General features: G+C 37.2%; 1 pseudogene; it reads right to left on the reverse strand.

Annotated features, from left to right (window-relative positions):
* Nucleotides 1-5,860: 5,860 nt before the first annotated feature.
* Nucleotides 5,861-13,467, reverse strand: LOC140227868 (uncharacterized; annotated as a pseudogene).
* Between the last annotated feature and the right edge of the window lie 364 nt (nucleotides 13,468-13,831).

The following is a 13,831-nucleotide window of genomic DNA, read 5'->3' on the forward strand; positions in this document are numbered from 1 at the left end:
GAGCGGAAAAGAAGTGGAGTACAAGCAGCACACCACAAGATAGAATGGATATTGGCAGTTTGCTTTTGCACAGTAGACAATGGTCTAACAAAATACGACATACTTCGAAAAGCTCCTGACACGACTGCCATAGCTCAGCAGTCAGCACCCTGTCATGCCAGCAGTATATTAACAGTTGATATCTCCGAAGACGAGATACACTATTCATGTGATTAAGTGGTAGGGAAAATCATTTGTTTTTGCCAACCTGAGGAAAAAATAACTGTGAAGATGCCCAGGGGCACTTGGATTCCTTGTGATTATGTTTTACTTGATTTCATGCAAATTGTATGTGTGTTTTTTTTTTCATTGCCAATGTTTTGTTGTTTGTTTTGTCTTGATCATGGTGGGTCATAAGAATTTTCAAGGTTACCTACTTGTGAAATATGTATATGGATCTGAAGTTAATGACTCATAATGTTAATGGGTTGGGGGACTTTAAAGCCAGGAAAAAATATTTTTGTTTTTTATCCAAATTAAAAAAGGATATTATTTTATTACAGAAAACCCATTCGACTGATAAGGATGAAAGTTTATGGAAGAACCAATTAAGAGCCGATATTGTATTCAGTCATGGAACCTCCTCTAGTAGGGGAGTGTGTATCATATTTCGGAAAACCCCGCATATAAAATTGACAGGGACAGTGAAAGATTCTAACGGGAGATTTTTGCTGGTTAAAATGGAAGTATATGGAAAAAAAAAATATGATATGTAATGTATATGCACCAAATAATGAAAAAAACCACATGCATTTTTTTAAAGCTGTAGACTTGACTATACAAGAATATTATGATGCTGAACAGACAATATTAATAGGGGGAGATTTTAATTTTATTCAAAATTTGGCATTGGACCGAGAGGGCGGTAATATGAAGTCCACTTGGAAGCACTCTTGTGAAATAATAGAAAATATTAAAAACGTTTATCATGTAATAGATATCTGGAGAGACAAGAACCCGTTATTAAGACGATTTACTTGGAGACGCTCCAATCCTTGTGTTCAGTCAAGACTGGATTTCTGGTTAATCCATGAGTCTGTACAAAATATGGTGACAGATTGTGATATGGTACCCTGTGTTTTGTCAGATCATGATTTTGTGAATTTACATCTGAGAATTAAAGAGTACACTTTGGGCCCTTCTTATTGGAAGTTTAATAACAGCTTAATTAATGATGTCGAGTATGTTGAAAGTTTAAAGGGACATTATGAGATGTGGGTAAATGAATGGGAAGACAAAAATGATAAAGGAAAATTATGGGATTGGTTAAAATTCAAAATACGAGAATTTACAATCACATTTTCTAAAAGGAAGAAAAATATAAAAGAAATTAGAAGAAAAGAATTAGAACAAGAATTGAAAATAATAAATGACATGGACCCGACAGAAATGAATGAGCAAAAATGGGAAAAGAAAGAGAAAATTGAACAGGAACTTAACTGCATGTACAACTATTTAGCAGAGGGGGCCATATTACGTTCAAGATGTACTTGGTACGAGAAAGGAGAGAAGAGTACAAAATATTTTTTATCATTGGAAAAGACACAAGCACAGAGTACAAACATAGATGTATTAGATACAGGTGAGGAATTTATTGAAAATCCCCATCATATACGAATTTTTGTGATGAAATCTTTTGGTAAACAGTTTGAAAACAGGGATACAGTGTCTGACAAAGTGAGTTATGATTATATAAAAAGTTCCTGCTTAAAACACCTCACGGAAGATGAAAAGGCCTCTTGTGAAGGCCTGATAACACATGAAGAGGCAAGGGAAGTCCTCCTTGGGATGTCAAAAAATAAAACACCTGGTAATGATGGCTTATCGATGGAATTTTATGAGACATTTTGGTCTTTGATTTCTAAAGAACTAATAGGATCATTTAATCATGCTTTTGAAAAAGGAAGTATGTTCCCATTATCAAAAAAAGAAAATGTAATACACATTCGATGGAGCGTAAAGTGCATGGGTAAGACTATAGAGAAATACTAAATTCGTTCTCATTTTATATAGTTGCCCCTGTCCCACACCTTCCCCGGCCAGAAAAGTGAATAAAATGTTTTCCCCATCCCCTACCCAAAATATTGCTTTTTTTTTTCAAAAATATACCTTCGAAGAGTACAAGAAAAAAAAAAGTTCAGCACCAAGAGTCAACCGATGTCATGAGTATACATGATATTAATGGGTGCCACTTAAAATGACCATTAATTGTGGGAGAAATTTCATAATTTGACCATGCAGTTCTGCCTTTCCACCGCTCCGACTGTGTTGTAGCATTCCTTCAGGTGAAGGCGCTGCAGCTTGGCAACAGGAGTAGTGTGCCTTCCCACGAGTCTCTGTGTTCCCATGCGAGTGGAAAACGGAAAACGTCGAAGGACGTAATTGTCCGCAACATCCGTAGCTGTCCGTAAATATCCGTAAGCGGGCAAAACTGTTGTGATACGTTAACTTGCGGTTAATTTCGGATACTTACGGTGGACGTAAGCGAACGCAAACGGACGGAAGGTAATTTTTTTTTGCGGATGGTCTGCGTCCAAGCCACGGTAGTTGCGTTCAGTTACGGAAAGTTACGCTTGTTTACGGGTGACTTGCGTAAGTTTGCGTCCGTGGCGTCCCTCTGCGAAATTTTGAACATTTCAAAATTTCGCAGGTTCGGCGACGTCATTTTGCGTTTCTTTGCGGATGAGTTACGGACAGTTACGTCTACATACATCCCTGCGGATGCCTGCGTTCTTGCTGCGTCCCCCTGCGTCCACTCATTCGTATCTATCCGCGGCGGACGTAATCCATCGTAAAGCACTGTGTGACTGGGGCATAAGATACAATGTCATGCAATTGCGTTTTATTGTATTCATGACTTTCTTATCTTGATGACGCTTTTCACGTATTGCCAGTCAATGAAGTCTGTTCATGTCCTTATGGCGCGCAACAGGTTGACAGCTGTATCGCAAGGTACGTGTCAATGCCCATCTTCCGAATGCTGGTCAATCCAAACACAAAGAAAAAACGTTCGTAATTCCTTAGGTTTGTTAGTACGCCCCCTTTTTTCCCATTTTGGAATTAACGAACCTTATTTCATCTTCGGACCACTGAACCTTCGGAATAACAAGCCTTCATTTCCGGATTAACGGACCTCCGGAAAGCCGACCTCCGGAGTAACAAACCTTTTGAATAACGCCATAATCTTCGATTTAACGGGTTCTATTTCAGTTTCGGGTTAACGAACATCTACGCATACGGATTTCGTGTTTCGGTAACCTTCGGAATAACTAACCTTATATAATTATCGGATTAATGAACCTTCGGCTTTAGAGGGTGTGTACACTTCTGGTCGAGGTGAGGATTTAGCTTTTAACGTTTTGCGAGATATTCAGAAATCACTCTATGAAATGTCAAAGAGCGTGCAGTTCTAAGGGGTATCAAAAGTTTGTTTGATGAAAATCGGTTTTGAAATGGCTGAGATATCCAAAAACAAGGTTGTTGCATGTCGCCTTTTATTATTATCACTTTTTGGGATATCTCAGCCAATTGAAAACCAATTTTCATCAAATAAACGTTGAATCCTTAAAATTACATGCTCTTTCATATTTCATAAGAAACTTTTCATTATCTCACTTAGGAATGTTCAAAACATGAATCCCCACCTCAACCAGTACTGTACAGTCCCTTTAAGAACATCATCCTTAAAAGGGATGGTATAGTTTTGGTTGAGCATGCTATGGACCTACTACACATTTAGAGTCATCGCTCGTTAATGAATTGAAACACCTGTTTCTGTCAAAAGCGTTACAATAAAATTCTAAAGATGCTTTCCTGCTTTGATCTCATCGTGCATCACCGACAGTCAGCCTGGAGTAAAAAGAAGACGACGCTTTGAGATATCTAAAAACTACATGCGCAGAAGATAATAATTCAAGAAAATAATCAAGAAAAATGCATGTCCAGTTGTAGTTTACATTGGGACATCATCGCTCAGTTAATTTCATTTGCGAAATGCACGTACTTTAAGAGAGAAAGCAAATACATCGGCAGGTTGGTTGTAATTTGATTTAATTTTTCCAATTTTCCGCACATTGTTTCATAGAAAACATGGACAGTAATGGTAAATGACATATAGGCCTATGTCTTACCATTAAGCAACGTTTCATGCGCGTCCACAAGCGTCCACTTCAGTAATTACTAATTGTGTGACACGAAATTTGTCATGATTTGAGGTTTGCTTCTCCCCATCATTGTCGATTTTCCAAAGGCAGCAAGTCTGAAAAGGCACCTCAGCGAAATAAAACCGAAATGAGGGAAACGGTTCTATTGTAAGTGACGATAAACGATTACACAATCGTCATTGTCCAAACATTTGGAATGTATTCATCAAGATGCACATCATCAGGTGGCGGTGATGCAGGTCGAACCAAAGAAAGAACTCCGTTCATAGTCCATGCGTGTAATAGGTCCATGGGTTGAGATGGGGATACAGATTTTACCTTTTTGCTAGATGATTTGAAAGTATTGATGAAATATGAATGACATGCTAAATCTAAGAGGAATTCAAAGTTTATTTGATAAAAATCGGTTTTGAAATGGCAGAGATATGAAAAAACGAGGCAAAACAAAGGGGTCATAATAAAGAAAAATTTACTTTGTTTGTGGATATATCAGCCATCTAAAAACCAAGTTTATCTAAAAAACTGTGTATTCCCCTTAGAATTGTATGCGCTATACCATTCCATAAGTATAATAGTCTCTAATCATCTCACAAAGTTTGAAATCTGAAGATCTTTCTCAACCAAAACTATACCATCCATTGAATAAGGATGATGTTCTTGAAGCCAAAGGTTCACTAATCCGATAACGACATGAGGTTAGTTATTCCATAGGTTCGTAATACCGAAATAGGAAATCCGTATACCTTATACCAAACTACAGTCCGTCTTTGATTATCCGGCTATCTGTCATCCGGACCTCTACGTTTTCACACAGAGAAGACAAAAAAAAAAAAAGTGACTTAAGCCTAAGTACAAAACCTGCAAAACCCACATGAATTGCTCATAATATTCCCAATAGAAGCAAAGCATGAATTTATATTGAGATGTTTCAATTCCCGTAAAAACAGGCTATGGCTATAATAGCTTCGAATAGATTTCATCACTGCAGTGCGGTGCACGCTACCTACCTATAGTTACTACTACTGGGTCGATAGCTATTTACTTAACATTTTTACCCACATATCGCTTATCTGGACAGGCGCCATAGTAGTACCGACATGGTCTGGAAACAGACGTCTGAAGTTTGTAGACGTGGCTAAAATGTGTCACCTACTCTGGTATACCAGATAAAACATTTAAAGACGAAAAAAATGTAATCCCACAGGCTTAAAATCTTTATACAAGAAAACATTAATATGATTTGAAAGATATTGGTCGGGTAGTATTGTACTTTAACTTGTTTAGAATACCCGATTTCATTTATAAACAATCTCTCAGGTAGTTTATATGAGAAGTCCATGAGAGGTTATTATCAACAGATTCAACCATTAGCAATGCAACATAAGTAAGAAGCGTCATACAAACTAAGTGTTGGAAGACCAATGAAGCCATCAAAGGGTTGAATATCATGTGTTCTTTTGATAATGTAAGGAATGATTCTTTATTTCAGAGACTTTGAGATAGGCGTTGTTCAGCTTCACGCAAATCAAATATTTCAGCCAATTATAAAAACAGAATCAGTTCTTGCTTAGCAAGAGGGCTAAACATGTATTGAGCGACTTTTCTATCCTAGACATGCATGAACAAATTGTGAATAGTATAGGAGCTAACCCTGAAAACTACGCGGTCAGTGCTTCGAGTTCGACAGCTACCAACTCTTCTGTAGGAGGAACGGCTTCTGTTCGAGGATTAGCTCTTGTTCTTTTCGTATCCATGCATCGGACACGGAGGGCGTACAATCCCTTCAAAATGGCCTGAGCTAGCAGCGTTAACAAGGCCACGCCCACCACTGTTGCGGCCGCTATGCCGGAGTAGTTTTCGAAGTCGAGAATGTGAGAAACGGAGGGTTTCCGAACGGGTCCGTTCCCCCAGCCACCCAGTAGATGACGATGAAGAGCACGTAGGTAACCAGGTACAAGAACGGGTAGACCACGTGTACGAAGCGGACGACGATCAGGGTGAGGACGATTTCGACGAGGCAGACGACGGTGGGAAGGAGATGGATGCTGATGTACATGGCAAGGTTCAGCGACCGCAAGCAGAAAGCAGTTACAATGATAGGAGTGGCGGTGAGGTTAAAGAGAAGCCACTGAATCTGATACCGATTTTTTTTCTGAAAGTACAAAGAAAAAGGACTAAGACAGAAATGGAGAGTAACTGTGATCAACATAAGCGGAAATGAAAATAATCAATGACCCAACGTTATGCGCTTACCGCTTTGATAATGAAAAGAGAGTTGGATAAATCTGCCTTCTTTCGCAATTTTTATCGGCATGTTTGAAATTCTATTCCTGTGTCGTAATCAAATTCACTTTATGAAATCTCAAATCAGCTAAGCCATGTCTCCAGCAGCTATAATCATTTGGGTTCTCTGTACCAGAAACAAGGGGCGTAATCGAATGACACCTTCACTATTATTTAGCACGCGAGTCATCTCAGTACTGCTCAACTATGACTATACATCACAAGGAATCTTACAGAGGAAGCCCAATCCAGTTGTAATTCAGTATGAATAGAATGAGTAAAAAACTTACGAGTACAACAGTAAAAATTTGATAAAAATCAGATAAGAATTACGGAGGTTATGGAATTGTGAAGTTTCGCTAATCAAATTTCGGCAGAAAAGTTCTCGTACTTAATTGATAGGAATATGTCAATGAGCAAACAGATCATGTCACCATCTCAAAATTTTCAGTTTATCCTGTATAGACGAAAATCACAGAAACTCAATATTTTTGTAATTGCAATGTAAAATCTAATGTTATTCCTGACCGAATAACTTCAGAGTAATGATGACCTAGCTATATCAGGATTTGATACTGGGGCGTAATGGCTTTCGTACGATAACCTGGAAATTTCAAAATTTTATGTACAAACTATATGGCAAGTTGTGAGGGGAAGACATCATCACTTCACTATCTGCATATTTATAATGACTGTTCTTGGACAGGAACTTTTCCTAAAAGATAGAGAAATTAAAATGTCAATTTTCCTTTTTTTTTTTTCATCTGATTTTGATCAAATTTCGAGTTTTGTACTGAAAAGATTTTACTCCTTCTTTTCATGCTAACTCTAAACAGCACTGAAACTCCCCTGTAAGTGGCAGTGCTGGTAGACTACTCATGCTACGAAATGAGTTTTATTCATTTTCACTATCATTACGTATGTATTCTTTCAAAAAAAAAAAAAGGTAGGCATATTCAGACCAATGATAATTATTAAAAGTGTGGTTGAAGAATTCAATGTTGGAGGGTGTTTCACAATGTGGTGTTTACACGTACATTGTATTTCACAGCTTGATGAGTCTTTCACAACGTGGTTTGTGAATGAGATTCACCACAAGGCAGGTGTTTCACAGTGCGTTCACAATGTGAATCACAATTCAGTATGATTCACACACAATTCAGTGTGATTCACATTCTAATTTCCACTATTCATACTGAAAACGCATCATGTTCACATTGCGTTCACACTATGAAAATCATGTGTTTACATTGTGTTCATAGATTAAACACAGTGTGAATCACTTTTTGAACACACTATTAAAAACGCTCGAATTCAACAATGTGTTTACAATGTGAATCACAATAAACAGATGAGTGTGATTCACACTGTGAATCACAATGAACAGATGTGTGTGATTCGCACTGTGAATTACTATGGTGACAATTTGTTCTTACTATCAGGGTTTGAGCATGTGTGATTGTGTGTGTGTGTTAAGCGTTATGACAGAGCTTAGCAAAGTTTTATCATTCCATAAATCGAGTCACTATAGACACTCACGACATTGCTTAAAAGTGTCTTTGAGATATCAGTTCAGATAAAAACTTCGTGGAGGGGTAACCACAGGGAAGTCTTAAGCAAGTTTTCACCTGCCTTGAATAACCCTTGCGAACGAAAACAAGACAAGAGTGGAATATCAAGTTATACCCTTAATAAATTGCCACATGATATAATTTTTGAAAATGAAGTGATTAAACATATTTATTCTGTCAAATTTCTTGGTTTAATTGCAGATAGTAAGCTTTCTTGGAAACAGCATATAGATTGTATATGCCGTATAATTTCCAGTAACATAGGTGCAATTGATAAAGTAAAGTTTTGTTTTCCTGTTAAAACGATGTTAATGTTATATTCAACGTTAATTTTACCTTATTTGACTTATGGAATTATAGTATGGGGTAATACACATTCAACTTATTTGGACAGAATATTTCTGTAACAAAAAGAGGCACTTCGAATAATATGCAATACCTCCAGATACTCTGATACTGATGAGTTATTAGTGGAGAATAATGTTTTAAAAGTTAGGGATTTGTATCATTATTATCTTGGTCAATTTATGTATAGTTTACATAACAATTCACTTCCTTTAATTTTTGAATATACGTTTAATAAGAATGAAAATATTCCTGAATACCCCCCTCGTCAAACAGACGAATATCATTTCCCCTTACTCGAACTCCTTTTTTTTTTTACAAAATCTACGTTTATTTACAGTGCCCCAAAATTATGGAATTCCCTCGAAAAAAAAAAAATATTAAAGATTCTACTAGTTTGAAATCATGTTCTTGTAATCTAAAGAAATATCTTATTAGTTTATATGTACCTCATGATTAGTTCACCTGATGAAGAATTGTTGTTTTTTGTTGTTTTTCTTCGCCCTGCATCGAGAATATACCGACCTGCCCTTCGCTCTCTACACTCCCCTCCCCCCCCATCCCTACTCTTCTCTGTGTGTGTGTACGTATGTGTGCGCGTGTACAGTACTTCAAGTATACATTTTTCATGACATCGATGGTACCATGAGGCATACACATGCACACACACACACACGCACACACATACATACACACACAGAGGAGTATAAATATAGAAGAGTATATTAAAGAGTATAAATGTATTGTAGTAATGTAACGTGGGTAATTGAGGGGACTGCACTATACAAGTTCGCTTTTTTTCGCAGCCCCTCAATTTTCATTTCCATCAAGTCCTTAACGAAGCAAGAGTTATTATAAGTTACAAAAATATACTATCATTCTGACGTTTGTATCATCTATGTATATTGTTTAGAAATGAAAATAAAACATGAATGAATGGATGAATGAATTAATGCATCTTATTCTGTGATTTTTTTTTCAGGTCATGTCTTGCCTTTCCCCTGTCCATTTCCACTCCATAATAATAACTAAACATCCTACCTTCAACTTCTGAATTTGCCCTGCTCTTCTTGAAGTCCATCACAACATTAAAACAGGCAAGGCAAACATAACATGTAGCAGGAATATATGTCCAAAGAGGGATGTAAATTAGGAACTTCGGGCCCCATGCGTCGTCTGCGATTATGACAGAAGTTATAAAAAACGCGAGGAAAAAGGCGGCGATTGCGAACCGATAGAGGGCGTACAAGCAGAAAGGAATTTTTGGCTGAAAGAGAAAAAGATGAGCAGTTTGATAACTGACACTGTGTATAAAAAAAAAGGCGTTGAAATGATGTTGTACGAAACTGCTCATCACGAAATGTCAAACAAATTCTAGACTGTGAAATTCAACAAAATTCAATCACTGATGAGGCTTGACAAAAATTGACAATTGGTAATTTTTAAGATCGGTGCTACTTGCTAGTATAACTACTATTTCAGCACTAATCCCCGGCAATAATTCCAAACTTGAAATCCGTAAGTGTGTTATCTCAAATGAATGACGTGATTCAGGCAGTTTATACGGAGAGAATATGAGTAACAGGGACTCTGGAACATATCATTCACGCATGACGATGACAAAATCCGAGTTGATTTAAATACAAACACGTTTAAATGCTTCCTCCGTCTGTACTCAAGATTTATAAACAGAATGAATCTGTGAATTACAAATTATGTTCGCAGGATTTAAGGGAACTTCTTTTCACACAAAGATCTATAAATGATATACCTTAAACAAGTTACAATAATTAGGGCGCTCACTTTCAAAATCTTAGAAGAAATCCCATCCGGAATAATTGAAATGCTTTCTCTGAAATTCCTAATTTCATAGGTGGCTTTGTTTCTTAGTTTCTTGTACATAATTATTCATAGTATCATTTTCTTTCGTTTTCTTTGATGAGATTAATAATTTCCGAAGTCATCCAAGGAGAAAACTTACTTTTAATTTTCCTGGATTTAACAGGCATTAATAAATTAACCATTTCCATAAGATAACCTCCCAATACTTTGACACCCTTATTCTGCAAAAAAAAAAAAAAAAATTAAAAAAAATAAATAAATGAAATAAGATTAAAAATGACAAATAGATAAATGAAAATAAAGTATTCCCAATCTTGGTTTTGTAAAAAATCACAAAAAGCTACTATGTCAACGTCTTTAAAATGTTTATATCTTAATACACGAGGCTGGTGTGGAAAGTGAGTAGACGGTGATCCCCAAATAATGAAATTCATGGAATGACACCCAATGATTTCACTTCCATCAGAAACGGTAATTCAATCCAAATTTTTGAACAGGTAAGTATACACATACGCGTATTCTCGTCCACGTCTAGTTTCTACAGTTAACGACATGAATGTGCTCTGTGTGGTACATCATAATAGTCAATACAGTAATAAAAAGTCAACCCTATCTCAGTAGCCACTTTGTCTACAGCGAACACCTGCTCTATGTGGCAACTGAACCCTCCCCAGATAAAAACCATGTTAAAGAACCTGTCGACAGCGGCAACGTGTCTAACGTGAACAGAGACCACCAATTTTGTTTCCCCCGTATACATTTTAATCTGTCTATAATAACCGCCACAGGCCAGCAACGGGGCCGCAATCGAGCTGATAATTCAGCATCTTCACTTCGCTATAAGACGCACGATTTTGCTTTCGGTATCATTGAAGGCACAAAACGCTCATGAGGTGTTCATGGTAGAATAAAAGGGAAACAAGACTTCCTGATTGCATGAGGAATGCTGTACACATAACCATCAATACTCACGTGCGGTGTGGACACATCCCTAAGTCGTCTGCAACAAAGTTTGAAGTCCGCCAATTGCACGGAGTACCACTTTCTGCTCTCATCTTCACTGTTCGGTGTTGTCTGCCCGGTCCGTGGTGGTGATTTCTCTGAAACGAAACAACGTTTGTAAATCTTATTCCTGTAAAGTGCGAGTTGCTCGTTTTGTCTTTCTGCCCCACTACGAAGTATCGCCGGAGGAATAATGTTTTTGGGTTGTCTGTGCGTCCGTAATCGATTTTGTGGCTAGCGTATTAAACTTAAAGGAGAACTCCGGATGATTTTCAGGCTTAAGCTACTAGTTATTACAAGATGTGATTATTTCATGAAAGTTATTTTTTCATGGGGTGAAAGGGCAGGGTCAATGGTTCAGAGAAAGTGCTCCAAAGTCAGAACAATTGCTCAGGGAACCAACCTTGCCATCTAAATGAAATCTGATTCAAGAAATGTTTGCACATTCGTCACACTCGAGGTTGTTCCGTCAAACTTTCTAACATGTCTTCCAATATTTTATCAATCAGTGCCGTTTCATATTGTCAAGATGTTTTATAGACCCATTGAAAGAATAACGCCAGATGGCGAAGGCATACAAGTCCACATAATGACATTTCTAGATTAATTCTAATTGTTGAGATTGTCAGGAAACTCATGCAGCCATGGCAGAAGCAGTTGATTTGCACAATTTCGATCGAACGGACACAACTATTAGAAGTGTGGACAATGTTACAGACATCCTAGTTCATTCCATTTTACTTGTTTTGTGAACACAAACAATACATCAACAAAAGAATGAATAAATGAATGAATGAATGAATGGATGAATGAATGAATGAATACAGAAACATAAAAAACACCTTTTTGGTGTAGGAAGTGCACATCACGTTTTGGCAGAAATTTTCGAACAAGGAAAACAAGAATGGATACGGCAGCAGGTATTCCAATGACTAGTCCGATGATTAGGCCGATGTTATCACGTTTTCCTGAAATTTAATGTAGATGCAGTACAAAACACGTTATTCATTCATAACTAGATTTAGAAGTCATTGATTTCGTAAATAAATATTCCCATAATTTTACAACATCAACGCATTTTGCGTATAGTGCCAAAGACGTAGATGACTACACGGGTACAGCAGTTGTACACAAAATTGTATTATTACATAAAGACAAAATACAATTACATTACTCAAAACTTCCCACTCAAAATAGACATCCCCGTGACAAATCAGAATCAAAACATTTGTTCAGATTACAGTAACAGTTTCGTCTTATATATGAGACCGTGCATCACAAACCAACAAAAAGTCGCACCCACAGGACTGAAAAAAAAAAGTGACATGGTTCAACCCAGTCAATCTTGATTTTTTTTTCATATTTCCTGAAAGAAAAATTCTTCTTCTACATTATACTAAATTTTCGGATTATAAAACAAACAGGAACTTGTGTTTCCATCAGTTTTTCTCGAACACTTTTTGTGATTATGTGTTTTCCATACAGCCCCCTTTTCATTTTTTAAAAACCCTGCCGATACTCTCCATTTTCAACTCCAGATAACTTTGGAAAGAATGACGTTACTGCATTGAAAGTTGGTATTAATCGTCTACAGAATGTGTTAATATGAAAAAGCAAGCTTAGTTTCAGCTCAATCTGATAATCCCTTCATTGTTGTTGCTCCGGTGGTTATAATCCTGTTTTTTGTTCCATTCATCGCACAGTTAGCACGGCTTGGTAAAGATTAAGTGCTTGAATAGACCCTGTACTTCAGAGCCTGTTTTCTCAGTTCACACTTTCAAGAGTGCATGCTTTCTTTCCAATATTCAGACAGGTTAGGAGATTTCATATGAATTGAGTTATACATCATTTTAAAGCCGAGAGCCTGTTCTTTTAGAATCTGCTCTTAACTAAAAATCCATGCCTGGCGACTTTTTTGTTGGTTTTGTGCTGAAGGGTCACACGCACACACACATACAACAGCAGAAGCTATGTGACTCGTTATAATTAAGAAGCACAAACTTCAAAACTTTTCACAAACCTGATATAGGCAGAAGAGTGATTTCTTTGTTTGACGTTCCATTCACCGAGTCACCGGTTGCTATGCACGCGAATGTTTGCTCTGCCCCATGGTTAGCTGAAACATAGATTTTCTCCACCTTCTCGTATGTGTCGTCAGATAGTGTTGCCTGTCGTGAAGCCATTGGTTTTATTCTCTTTCCAGACTCATCGGTCCATATCATAGACACGTCAGGCTTGAACCCACTCACGACACACGTAAGACTAATGGAAGAAGTGTTGGAGGGAGTTGGCCGTGTACATCGGGTTTGATCATACTTGCTCTTTTCGACGCATTCCTCGATTTCATGTTTTAAGGCCATTGCTAGGGAAAAGGAAGGCCATGAGACGACACACATTTTGTACTTAAAATAATTTAAGTAATTAAACAAGTGTTCATTGACTTCGATCATCTCTTTCTATGATATAGAGTTACAAATTTACGGTATTGTTTGCAATCTTACAGATATTCCTAAAAAGTGAAAAATGATAGACGATGGAAATTCTTAATCTACACTCATGAAAAAAAAAAAGACATCTTCATTTATT

Source organism: Diadema setosum, chromosome 4, assembly GCF_964275005.1.
Source record: "Diadema setosum chromosome 4, eeDiaSeto1, whole genome shotgun sequence".
NCBI lineage: Eukaryota > Metazoa > Echinodermata > Echinoidea > Diadematoida > Diadematidae > Diadema > Diadema setosum.